The sequence below is a fragment of the Dreissena polymorpha genome, chromosome 3 (genome assembly GCF_020536995.1).
Source record: "Dreissena polymorpha isolate Duluth1 chromosome 3, UMN_Dpol_1.0, whole genome shotgun sequence".
NCBI classification, from domain to species: Eukaryota; Metazoa; Mollusca; class Bivalvia; order Myida; family Dreissenidae; genus Dreissena; species Dreissena polymorpha.
This window is the reverse complement of record NC_068357.1, coordinates 56,597,646-56,610,798: the sequence shown is the minus strand read 5'-3', so window position 1 is coordinate 56,610,798 and position 13,153 is coordinate 56,597,646. Positions and strand designations below refer to the sequence as shown.

The 13,153-nt window shown below is 34.8% G+C and overlaps 1 protein-coding gene across 5 annotated transcripts in view; it reads right to left on the bottom strand.

Annotated features, from left to right (window-relative positions):
- The window catches only part of LOC127874266 (neuronal calcium sensor 2-like), a 146,815-nt gene that overhangs the window by 72,621 nt on the left and 61,041 nt on the right, over nt 1-13,153 (bottom strand). Inside the window, exon 1 of one of the 5 annotated variants that reach the window (XM_052418488.1) lies at nt 8,471-8,491. The exons of 2 other annotated variants lie outside the window; for them this stretch is intronic. The gene's annotated coding sequence lies outside the window, so the exon portion shown is untranslated. 2 more of the 5 variants (XM_052418486.1, XM_052418484.1) reach the window with 2 other exon arrangements.

The window sequence follows — 13,153 nt, the reverse complement described above, 5'->3', positions numbered from 1 at the left end:
CTTATAACTTCATTAGGAGCAAAAGTTTACAGACTGGCAATATGATCATTATGTTTTATCCTCAAAACAGAATTACTTTTTAAGTTACTTGCGACATAATTGTGAAAAAATGCCTGCTTTATTGTGCTAAATAAGCCATAAGTCATCTTTAATGAAAAATAACTGACCCAGAATGTATTGGTGTGAAAGTTCACATTCTGGTTAATAATTTTGTAAGGTTAGATCTTTTAATCAGCAGTACCTGAAAGTATCTGAAACTGAGAACATTATAACAACAATTAGGGCTAAAAATTGTCCAGTCTTTGTTGGGGCCTGAAACCTCATTCATTCCTTTCTATAACGTACCCATAATAATAGTTTGACAGCCTCAGCTGCAAAAGTTTAAATTAAGCAAGATCAGCATGATGTTAAACTGGAGTTACATCCACTGACATATATATTATATATATATGAGCCATGCTCTGTGAAAAGGGGTTTAATGCATGTGCTTAAAGTTTCGTCCGTTATTAGCCTGTGCAGTCTGCACAGGCTATTTTAGGGATGACACTTTCCGCTTAAACTTGATTTTTGCTAAGAAGAGACTTTCTGGAAATGAAAAATATCATAAAAGCGGAAAGTGTCGTCCCTGATTAGCCTTTGCAGATTGTACAGGCTATCAGGACGTCACTCTATGCACGTGCACCACATATTTCACAGAGCTCATATATATAGGAACTGGCATGAGTTGTCATATCATACCATATTTTATTAAACAAGTTTAGGAATTGTGTTAGTAAACGAGCCTCTGGCGAGCTTACTAACGAATTTCCTGAACGAGTTTAATAAAATATGGTATGATATGACAATGAGTGTCAGATCTTTTTTATCACATGCTTTTAAAGGAGCAAATTAAATAAATATTTATGCAAACATAATGATAAATACCGAAATTCGTGACATCATTTGACGTTGCAACGTCATTTCAGCAAAATAACAAAATGCGATTAGTCAATAAACAAAAAACTAAGCCAATGAAAACGCTTAAAAATGTTGTATTACACGTGTAATAAAAAACATATGTAATGGTTGTATTATATGGGAAACAGGGTATAGCATGTGATAAATATTTATATAGATGAATGAGAAGGACGGAGGAATAGATGGACAACAGCAAGTATTGAGTACATTCTTTATGAGAAGTCTAATAATAATCCAATGACATAATCACATAAATTATATTTATTGATGGATGTTTAGGACAGAGGAAAAGATGGACAACAGCAAGTATTGAGTACCTTCTTTATGAGAAGTCTAACAATAATCCACTGACATAATCACATAAATGATATTTATTGATGGATGTTAAGGACAGAGGAAAAGATGGACAACAGTAAGTGTTGAGCACCTTATTTATGAAGAGTTTAAAAATAGAATCTTTTTACTGGGCATAGTACCTTCATTTTCATTCCGAACACATATTTTAAGCAACATGCAACATACTTGTATGTGCAACTAAGGTCAGGGTCAATAAAGATTGAATTAAAGGGCAGGATTTAAAGAATGTAAGGCTATCAGCAACAAATCTACAAGTTTGCATGTTTTGCGCTGTTGATTGGTGGATTGTGAATGATCATATGTGCATGTACATATGTGTAAGCAACCAAGGTCAATGTATATATATGTAAACTTAAGTTAGCAGTGCACAGCAAATCAATGTAAAAACTAATTAACTTTTAACAGACGGTGTAACATTTTACATACAGGGCAATTACCATTTGCCTTGAACATTAATATGCTATGCCCCCTAATTTTAGCATATAAGATAAGATGGGTAAAAAGACAAAATTTGGTGGATTTAAGCTTCAATAATTAATTAACCCAACTATTGATAACAAACAGTCAAAATCACATCAGAGTGAAAACTGCTCCCCCCCCCATGATTTGATGAGACCATTTCTAGTAAAATTCTCCACAGCTAGTCCCAAAAGCTGTATTTGTGTTAATAATTCAAGCCTAAATTGCCATGGCTACATTCAGTGCCCTGACAATGGCTTCGCTTAATACTCAGCTTGGGCGAGTCATCTTTTTTCTTTTATTTATGCATTTCAATGATTCAGATAACAAGAACAGCACATTATTGAGGAAAATATTAAATGAGCCGCATTCTGAGAAAACTGGACTTAATGCATGTGCGTAAAGTGTCGTCCCAGATTAGCCTGTGCAGTCCACACAGGCTAATCAGGGACAATACTTTCTGCTTAAACAAGATTTTCGGTAGGGAGGGACTTCATTGAAACTAAAAATACCATAAACGCGGAAAGTGTCGTCCCTGATTAGCCTGTGCGGACTGCACCGGCTAATCTGGGATGACACTTTACGCACATGCATTAAGCCCAGTTTTCACAGAACAAGGCTCATATGCTTGGCTTTCCTGGTTGATCAGTTCTGAGTTGAGATTTTACATGCCAAAAGTTTTTCGGCTAATAGCGGATAAGTTCATAAAAATTGTTGTCAAAATTTGATCTTTTAGAGAGACATCCAAAAACAATATATCATTTTATTCTCTAATTATTCATGCAAAATACTGACTATTCAAATCAAATTTTGTTCAATATTGGCGATAAATATGTAAGAATTTCATTTACAAAAATGTTGTTTTCTTTGGAAGTAAACAGTAAAGTGAATTGTGGATTATTATTCTATTTAATCTATATTTTTTTTATAATTCGTCTCTAACCAGGATATGGGTTTTCACAATTGAACACAATAAAACACATAACTTCAGATAAGCACGCATCAGGCCATTAGTGCTTATTTATAGAGACAAATCAACAAGTGAATTTCAATTAAGATAACATGCAAACACTACAAACTCTTTTCTGACTACTGCTTGGAAGAAAACAGTTTTTGTCTGTGTACAATAAAAAGGCATTTGTCTGTTTAAAATTAAATAACTTTAAAGTTTTGCTACTTTGACATGATTATCTCAACCTCAGTTGGCATACTTCAAGAGATATACACTCTAACTCCAATATAGTGCGGTCTGTTATAACGCTGTGTCCAATATAACGCGGGGGGTCCTTGGATCCCGTTTTTTCTCCAAACTTTCATACTGATTCAAATCCATGTTATGCAACTTCATGTATTTTCATAAATTCAAAGAAGCCGGCGATCACAGCTTGATTGCTTTATCCGTCCGTTTAACTGATTTTAATCGATTAGAGGTTAAACGACACTCGACAGGTAATTGGTGTTAATCTGTTGTGTAATGTCAATAAAGGTGTGAAAACTCGCAAGTCGGTGTTTATTACATGTGTTCCCTATCAGAGCGGTTCGGTGCGCTAATTTCAATAAGGCAAGTGGAAACGGAATAATTATCAAATTAAAGTTATTTAAAACCATTACCTGTTTATGTTTTGTATTTATCGTGTATTGTATTTTATTGTATAAACTATGGCTGTGTGTGTTATCGTTTATTATATGCTACACATGCTTGATAAATAAAAATATCTTTGTGTGTGTTCAATGTTTCAGTACGTATACGAAAAATAAATTAAAAAATCCTGACGATTTATTTACATGCTAACGCAGTGTAATAGTTAACAGAGATGCACTTAAATTTTTGCCCGTTATCAGAAAGTCCACGGAAAGCACGTTTTTTACATGCTGTGTATGACGCAATAAAACATTTCTTTGTACATGTATCGTATTGCATTCAATCTAAATTTAAATTTGCTCGTCCAATGAAAGCTGTCTCCCATCATGCACTGTACTAATTTTTCTGAAAAATGGCGTAGGTATATGAATTTGTTTACGAAGTTCGTAAACATATTTCTTGTCATAAATGTTAAAAATTATTTTTTCGTAAGTGATGTAATTATATTGGATTATCGGATAAATGTGCACATTAGAAAAGCGGTATGTATACTGTTATCGTTCGACTGGTTTATATGCATGTATTTGCGGATGACAACACAGCATGACGATACACAGGACCTATATTATACTTTACCTGTTTTTATAGCCCCTTAAATAAATAAGCTCAAAACTTATAACCCTGTCCGTTTACAACGCTGTTGTGTGGCTTGGACCCCGTCATCCGCGTTATATTGGAGTTAGTGTATAACAATTGTTAAGCCACATAAAAAGAAGCCTACTTTTGTAAGAAGCCAGGTAACAAAATCATTTATTTGTAGCCGTTAGTAACTGCAGTCAAACTCCGTAGTATCAAAGCGTGACAAAATAAATAGATCTTCATTGTTGATAACGTGTCAACAACAACACTTTGCTAACCAATAAGATGGCGATATGGGGATGAAACCGGTGGTTTTTCAGGCTTCCTCAAGTTTGATCTTTTCTAAAATGTCCTTTTCATACTGTGTGCAGATAGACCAAATAATGACTCAATATTCTAAAATTTGATGTGGAAAAGAAATATAAACCGTTTCTACAGTATACAAGTAAAAAGGAGACGTAGGTCTGAGGCTTTGTTAAGAGATAATCATAGTTATTGATGCATCACCTGATTTAAAAATAGGCATAACAAACTCATTCTTCCATTATCAAATACCGAGTAAGGGGGCTGTTATATAGGTATGTATTAAATAGACAACAAATGCTTCGGACAGTTCTAATGGGAAAATTCTTTAGGTATACTGTTATTCTTGCACAGAAATTAACCCTTTCCCACTCAGAAGCAAAGTTTAAATGGCTATGTGCAAACAGCATTAAACCAGAACAGCCTGTGCGAGTGACTTGCATTCTGTTCAGGTTTTATGCTGTTTACTGCACACCAGTATCAAAGGAAGAGAAATGAAGCCTTTAAAACTTGACTCTAGTAAAAAAAGGTCTTTAATTGAATTTAACTTTTATTAAGTGACTAAAAATGCCTCAAAATACATCTAAGTGGTAAAGGGCTATCTCATGATGAGCATACCTCCTTAGCTGACAAAATAATAGTATTCAAGTGGGGTGCATACTTGGGTAAAAGATCAGGAAATGGAACCATCAAGCAACATTTGACTTTGATTAGCAGATTAGAGTGCCTTCTCATTATTAGAAGGGACAATGGTGTTATCTGATTGAAGTGATGCCCTTGCAGAGTTGAAATCAGGATTTATTGTTTGACCATCATGTTCTTGTGGATGGAGTTTAGTTTTGATGACACTTTGTTACTGTAGTTTTGTCTTTCACTTCAGACAGGGTCAAATATTTGTTTCTAAAATGTAGGAATGCAAATTTTTAACCAATTAATGCCTAGTGTCTAGAAAAAAGGCCTTGGCAAACAGCGTAGACCCAGTTGAGACACCGCATCAGGGTCTGCGCTGTTTGCTTAAAGGAATTTCTGTAAAAATATTCTAAATATAGAAATAAATATACTAGACATCCCTATTTTGGAAATAAATTGATCCAATTTAGAAGGATGGGAGAGGCCACTAGGCATACATGGGTTAATGCTTAAACCAAGTGAAAATTTGTGTATTTTATATTTTATTGACAGTTCCATCTGCGTCTTCACAATTGCATGTATGGGTGAAACTGTGGCTCAATGTAACCTTTCAATTTTGAGTAAATGTACTCCAAATTTACCATGACTGACCAGGTATTTACCACAAGATATCATTTTAATTCAAATTGACCAGTGCATGGTGGCCGTGTAATTACCTTACTTTGTTCTGGTTGACAAGTGAAAATTTAGCATAGTTAAGTTAATGTCTTATCCCCTTTGGGGTATTTTTCAGACAGAATACAAATTATCTTATCATGATCTGCCATCTTGTCATAGGTTACTAAGAGCAGTCTATGGTCGCCCTTTTTTCACTGCATCACTGTAACCCATTACCACTTAGATACCTATTTTGACACATTTGTAGTCCTTATAAAGTTACATTTAATTCAATGCCTTTCTTACTAAATTCAATTTTAAAAGGCTTCATTTCCAAACCTTAGATACTGATGAGCAGCAAACAGCATAAAAACTGAACAGACTGCCTGAGTTACTGGCAGGCTTTTCTGGTTTTATGCTGTTTGCACAAAGGCATTATCACTTTGCTTCTAAGTGGGGGAAAGGGTTAATTTCAACTCTGTCAACAGTAAGGTGTCAGAAAACTGGAGTATAACCCAGAAGATTTGTGGGGTCTAATAAAGAAATTATTTACATTAATAAGGATTCACTTTACCATGTAAACAGCTAAAAAAGATTGGAATTACTTCTTAAAAAGATTGGAATTACCTCTTTGAAAGAGTGCAATTATCTCTTAAAAAGAGTGCAATGACCTCTAATAAAGAGTGCAATTAACTCTTAAAATGAGTGCTATTACCTCTAAAAAATGATAGCAATTATCTCTAAAAAAAGATTGCAATTACCTCTGAAAAAGAAGGCAATTACCTCTTGAAAAAATGCAAGTACCTCTTAAAAAGTGCAATTACCTCTAAAAAAGAGTGTGCAATTACCACCAAAAATATTGCAATTATCTCGTAAAAAGAGTGCAATAAACCCTAAAAAAAGAGTGCAAATTAATCTGCGCGGTTGAACTTTACTGAAAAATACTAATTTGTTTAAAAATATCATGATACCTATAGAAAACTCTTACAAATGAGCAGGCTCTCCACTTTATCCCATTAAAAATGGTGAAATATTTAAAAAGAGATCCTTAAAAATGTTAACTGGGTCGCGCTTTATTCTCCCAACATAGATCTGAAAAAGTAACGCGGTATAGGCACCGTGAATATGTTGTCCCAGATTTAAGCCTTTGCAGTATGCACAGGGTAGTCAGGGACCATACTTTCAGCTTATATGGAATTATTCGTTAAAAGAAAGCCTCTCCAAAAAAGGAAATCAAGTCTAAGCACAATGTGTCTTACCCAACTAGCCTGTGCAGTCTGCACAGTCAAATCTCTGACAACACTTAAAGCACCAGTTTTCCCAGAATGACCATCTATCTATCAATGTGCTATTTAATTCTTACGTTTTTAGAGCTGGACGGCAGTATGGGAACAACATGTCATCAATTCATCAAATTTTGTTCATTACAATAATAATTAATAAAGGCCAGTATCTATGACAGAAATAAATAAAATAAACATTTATAAATTCTGCATTTGATTCTGGAAAGTGCATTTCATGCACTTTGGAAACACTTGAGAATATCAATAATAAAAACATATTTAAGCTCAATCAAAAACAAAAGAAGAGACAGCATGCAAGTCCAGATACAATATAAACCTCTTTACAATTTACATAATTACTTATAAGATGTAAGTCTAAATCATTTAGTAACTGCACTGCATTAATTCATGCCCAAATGGCATCACACACAGGAAAAACAACATAAATAAATCACCAAACCTGCATCCAATTCCCAATCATTCAAACAAATTCATTTGTCTCAACAGCACAGATAAGGTTCCACAAAATCTCCAAATCTATGAGAAAATATCATGCTAAGCCAGATATGTTATCTTGTAGCAAATCAATACAATTGTTTTTCAGTCATATTGATGAAAAAAAACAGTATTTCATACTGCCCAGTTATGTTATGTAAAAAGGGGTTTAATGCATGTGTGTAAAGTGTAGTCCCAGATTAGCCTGTGCAGTCCACACAGGCTAATCAGGGACAACACTTTCCACCTAAACTAGATTTACGCTAAGAAAATACTTTCCTTAAACAAACATATCATAAAAGTGGAAAGTGTCTTCCCTGATTAGCCTGTGCAGACTGCACTGTCTAATCTGGGACGAAACTTTACACACTTGAATTAAATTCCTTTTTCACAGAGCAAGGCTTCACTGTATTATTCTAGATTAACATGCTAAAGTCACATTCCTCCATACAAATTAAGAATAGACAGGAATAATACATCACTGTAATTTCCTATAAATCTATACTACAATTAATGTCTTAAAGTACATTTGTTAAAAAATCATTTTGACTTAACTGCATGTGTTATGATAATTTAAAAGTGCTTTCGGCTTTCATCCATGAAATACATCTCTGACTTAATAATATATGCATTTTATTATCATAATTTGATAGCGGTTTTTGCTGAAAACCATGCAAATTAATGTACGAAAATAAATCCATGACTCAAAAGAAGCCATTTATCAGACAAAATAAAGACATAAGCCCTTTCCCACTCAGAAGCAACCTGAAAATGGCTATTGGCAACCACCAGTTATTTACAGGCTGTGGTGGGCTCTATGCTGTTTGCATCTCAGAAGTATCTGAGGGTTGGAAATGAAGCCTATAAAAAATGAATCTATTAGAAAGATCTCTCATTTTATTAGGTTTTCTAAGTGACTATAAATGAGTAAAAATCCGTATCTAAGTGCTTAAGAGTTAACATGAATAAACTACTTGTACGTACTATGTTCCACTTAATTCCTCAATAAACTTTACCAGCGTGACCACTCAATATTCAGTCACTATAAGCACAGCACTAAACTAGTCCATGTGCATCAAATACCGATAGATTGAACTAACTCACTAACGTTGATTCCACAACAGTAGCTATAGCTGTGGGGATGCCGCTCTCCTCCAATAACACTACCTTCTACACATATAGTGGATACATGTTAATTATTTAGCATGTTTAGTTGTAAATGGCAAGGCAACCAATGAGGGGGCAAGGCCTTGTGTGTTTTCGTGGTGACAGACAGAAACATCATATCATGAATCCAGTCATGCGTTACGTAAACTGAGCTTGATAAAATGCAAAGCCAGGGCTAGCTATCTGCAGTTTTTGTTAATTCGTTATTTACTTTGACTCATTTAACCAAGTTTAATAAAGAAACTTATTTAGTAATTTATTTATGACATATACTGATATGCTTAAAGATTTCAAGGAAAAAATGGAAACCCAAGTGAATAACAGTTTTAGATTTACTGCACAATGTCGGCTTGTCATAAAAAAAAGCTAGCTTAACTCCTATGATGTATTATGGTTTGTAATTAACATTTCTTCCCAATGTTTATCTAACAGATAAAAGTATAATAAAACTAGGCGTGAGATATCATCCGGAAACCATTTTTCTGTGTCGAGTCACTGTGACCTTGACCTTTGACCTAGTGACCTGAAAATCTGTAGGGGTCATCTGCAAGTCATGATCAATGTACCTATGAAGTTTCATGATCCTAGGCATAAGCGTTCTTGAGTTATCATCCGGAAACCATTTTACTGGTTCTAGTCACCGTGACCTTGACCTTTGACCTAGTGACCTGAAAATCAATAGGGGTCATCTGCGAGTCATGAGCAATGTACCTATGAAGTTTCATGATCCTAGGCGTAAGTGTTCATCAGTTATCATCCGGAAATCATTCGGTGGACAGACGGACACCATTTAGTAAACGGCCGGACTGACATGTGCAAAACAATATACCCCCTCTTCTTCGAAGGGGGCATAATAACAGCTAAAAGTAAGTAACAAGACAAAATGGCAAAGTCTATTTTTAGTGTTTTATTTTATTTTAAAATACATGATCATGAATATTTTATTTAAATCATTAAAACGCTCATTAATTGTGCAGTTCATTAATTAGAATAATTGGCATAAAGCTAAAACATATCTTTTTCGGTGCAGTTTCATGGCGCTTTTGGGCTTACTTTGTAACCAACATTGGGTCATTTTGCCAAAAGTATCTATTTTTACTGTCTCAAGTCCAAAAATTCCCAATTTATTGTTTGGCTTTTTGATAATTTTTTATTGAGATGATAAGTCTAGCTAGTAACTGAGGAGCTGCGCCATGAGCGCATGATACGCCCGTCGTTCGCCAATGAAGTAGTAAGGTAATAAATAACCCTTTGAATCATTTTTTTACTTCAGTTTATTTGTATTTGAATACATGGTTTATTTTATAAGTACATGAGCATGGAGCGCCGTCTCCTTGACATTCATACCATATCTTTTTTTGAGTATATGTATGCATTTCTTTAGAGGATATGGAGTTGAAGTAAACCTGTTATAGATATTTTGACCAATAATAAAAGTTAAATGTAGATGGGTAAGTGGTAGTGTACAATCGGAATAGAAAAAAGCTCACCTTGTTCAATTTTTCAGGGATACTATTTCAATGGAGCATAATGTATCATCTTGCAACATCAATTTAGGTAGGACAGTCAATGAAATCACGAAATTTTGACGAACAAAGTCGCATAACTCTGGAACAACAATTCAGAATTCCGTCAAAAACGAAAGGGGATCAGGGTTTATCAATATTAAGATTGTGTTGAAATTTGAAAAAAATCCATCGAAGGATATTTGAGCTACGGTAGGACATTCAATGAAATCACGAAATTTTGACGAACAAAGTCCCATAACTCTGGAACAACAATTCAGAATTCCGTCAAAAACGAAAGGGGATCAGGGTTTATCAATATTAAGATTGTGTTGAAATTTGAAAAAAATCCATCGAAGGATATTTGAGCTACGGTAGGACATTCAATGAAATCACGAAATTTTGACGAACAAAGTCCCATAACTCTGGAACAACAATTCAGAATTCCGTCAAAAACGAAAGGGGATCAGGGTTTATCAATATTAAGATTGTGTTGAAATTTGAAAAAAATCCATCGAAGGATATTTGAGCTACGGTAGGACATTCAATGAAATCACGAAATTTTGACGAACAAAGTCCCATAACTCTGGAACGACAATTCAGAATTCCGTCAAAAACGAAAGGGGATCAGGGTTTATCAATATTAAGATTGTGTTGAAATTTGAAAAAAATCCATCGAAGGATATTTGAGCTACAGTAGGACATTCAATGAAATCACGAAATTTTGACGAACAAAGTCCCATAACTCTGGAACGACAATTCAGAATTCCGTCAAAAACGAAAGGGGATCAGGGTTTATCAATATTAAGATTCTGTTAAAATTTGAAGAAAATCTGTCAAAGGATATTTGACGTAGCGTACGACATTAACAGACGGACGGACGGACGGACGGACGGACAGACGGACGGACGGACGGACAGACGCGGGGTATACCATAATACGTCCCGTCATAGACGGGCGTATAAAAAGTGTTAAAGTTTTTATTTCCACTTTACTGATATGTAATTGTTTATAATTTACTGTTTCATGTATGTTTTATCACTATGGTATTTAATTCAAAATGTATTCATTAAACAATAAATTTGTTTTCAAAATTAACATTGCATTGAAGTTTAAATTCACCATGAGTATTCCCAAAATAATGAGCAAAAGCTGCAATGGCATATTTTAACCATTTCCCCCCATAAGAAGCTGAGTAAAAATGGCTTTTGCAACCAACATAAAATCAGAACAGCCTGAGAGTAACTCACAGTCTGTTCAGGTTTTATGCTGTTTGCTGCTCATCAGTAACTAAGGGTTGGAAATGAAGCCTTTAGAACTCGAATATAGTAAGAAAGGTATTAAATTAAATGTAACTTTCTAAGGGACTACAAATATGTCAAGATACAGGTATTTAAGTGGTAACGGGATAATTCTGTTGAGTATTATTTATACTCCTATTACAGACTGCAGGCACAAAACCCCGTTAAACATTCAACACCATGTATATTGTAGTTTTGAAACTTTCTAGGTAGCTTAACTTTATTTCAAGTCCATGACAGTGTATAAGATATTAAAGGGACATTTTCACGTTTTGGTTAAATAACAAACTGGAAAAAAATTGTTGCATTCGCAAATTTTCATTGTAATTATATTATTTGCAAGGAAACAGTAATACCTAACACTTATCATGCTCTAAAATATCCATGATATGAATCTTTTGATGATTTAACAAGAGCTGTCTCCATCGGAAGACATATGCCCCCAAAAAAACGCTTTTTCGAAACCTAAACGCAGATTTCGAAACCTAAACACGGACCCCAAGTTCAAGTTAAAGGGGTCAAAATTTGTGTGCGTATGGAAAGGCCTTGTCCATATACACATGCATACCAAATATGAAGGTTACATCTGAAGCGCCAAAGAAGTTATGAGCATTTTTCAAAACCTAAACGCAAAAGTGCGACGGACAGACAGATGGGCGGACAGTGCGACTGCTATATGAAACCCTACCGGGGCATAAAAAAAGTTCAATTTTGATATAGGACAATAACAATCCAACATGCACAACTTCATAACATAAGGACTAAAACTCAATTTTCCGATGATTCAAGGACCGTAACTCAGGAGTGTCTTAGTCAATTTGGCCGATTATCGAACTTGACCTAGATCTTATGACCTTACACAATTTCATGAAGTGTGGCTGAGATCCTATGAAATTTGCTCGAGTTATTGAGCAGAAACAAGAAAAAACGCAATTTTTCAATGATTGAACGACTGTAACTCAAGAGTGTCTGGTTCAATTTCGCCAATTATTGAACTTGACCTAGATGTTATTGCCTTACACATTTTTATGAAGTGTGGCGAAGATCCTATGACAATTGCTCGAGTTATTGAGCTGAAACGAGAAAAAACGCAATTTTTCGATGATTCAAGGGCCATAACTCAGGAGTGTCTGGGTCGATTTGGCCGATTATCAAACTTGACCTTGATGTTATTGCCTTAAACATTTACATGAAGTGTGGCAAAGATCCTATGACATTTGCTAGAGTTATTGATCGGAAACCAGATAAAACCAAATTTTATGATGATTCAAGGGCTGTAACTCAGCAGTGTCTGGGTGAATTTGGCCGATTATCGAACTTGGCCTAGATGTTATTGCCTTACACATTGTCGTGAAGTTTGGTGAAGATCTGATGACAATTGCTCGAGTTATTGAGCGGAAACAAGAAAAAACCCAATTTTAAGAGGATTCAAGGGCCGTAACTCAAGAGTGTCTGGATCAATTTGGCCGATTATCGAACTTGACTTAGATGTTATTGCCTTACACATTTTCATGAAGTTTGGTGAAGATCTGATGACAATTGCTTGACTTATTGAGCGGAAACTAATCTGGACGGACTAACAGACTGACTAACTGACTGACTAACTGTCGTAGCGATTTTAAAATGCCCACAGAACCTATGTTCTGGGGCCATAAAAACCTGAAAAATACAAAACAAACAAACACAAAACTTTTTAATAACTTGGAATATTGTTATATTCTGCGTCACTGAAAGGATTGATTATATTAACTCTTTCAGTGCTAAAACCGAATTTTGAAGGCCTTTGCAAATAGCTTGGATCCAGAATAGCAATTAGTT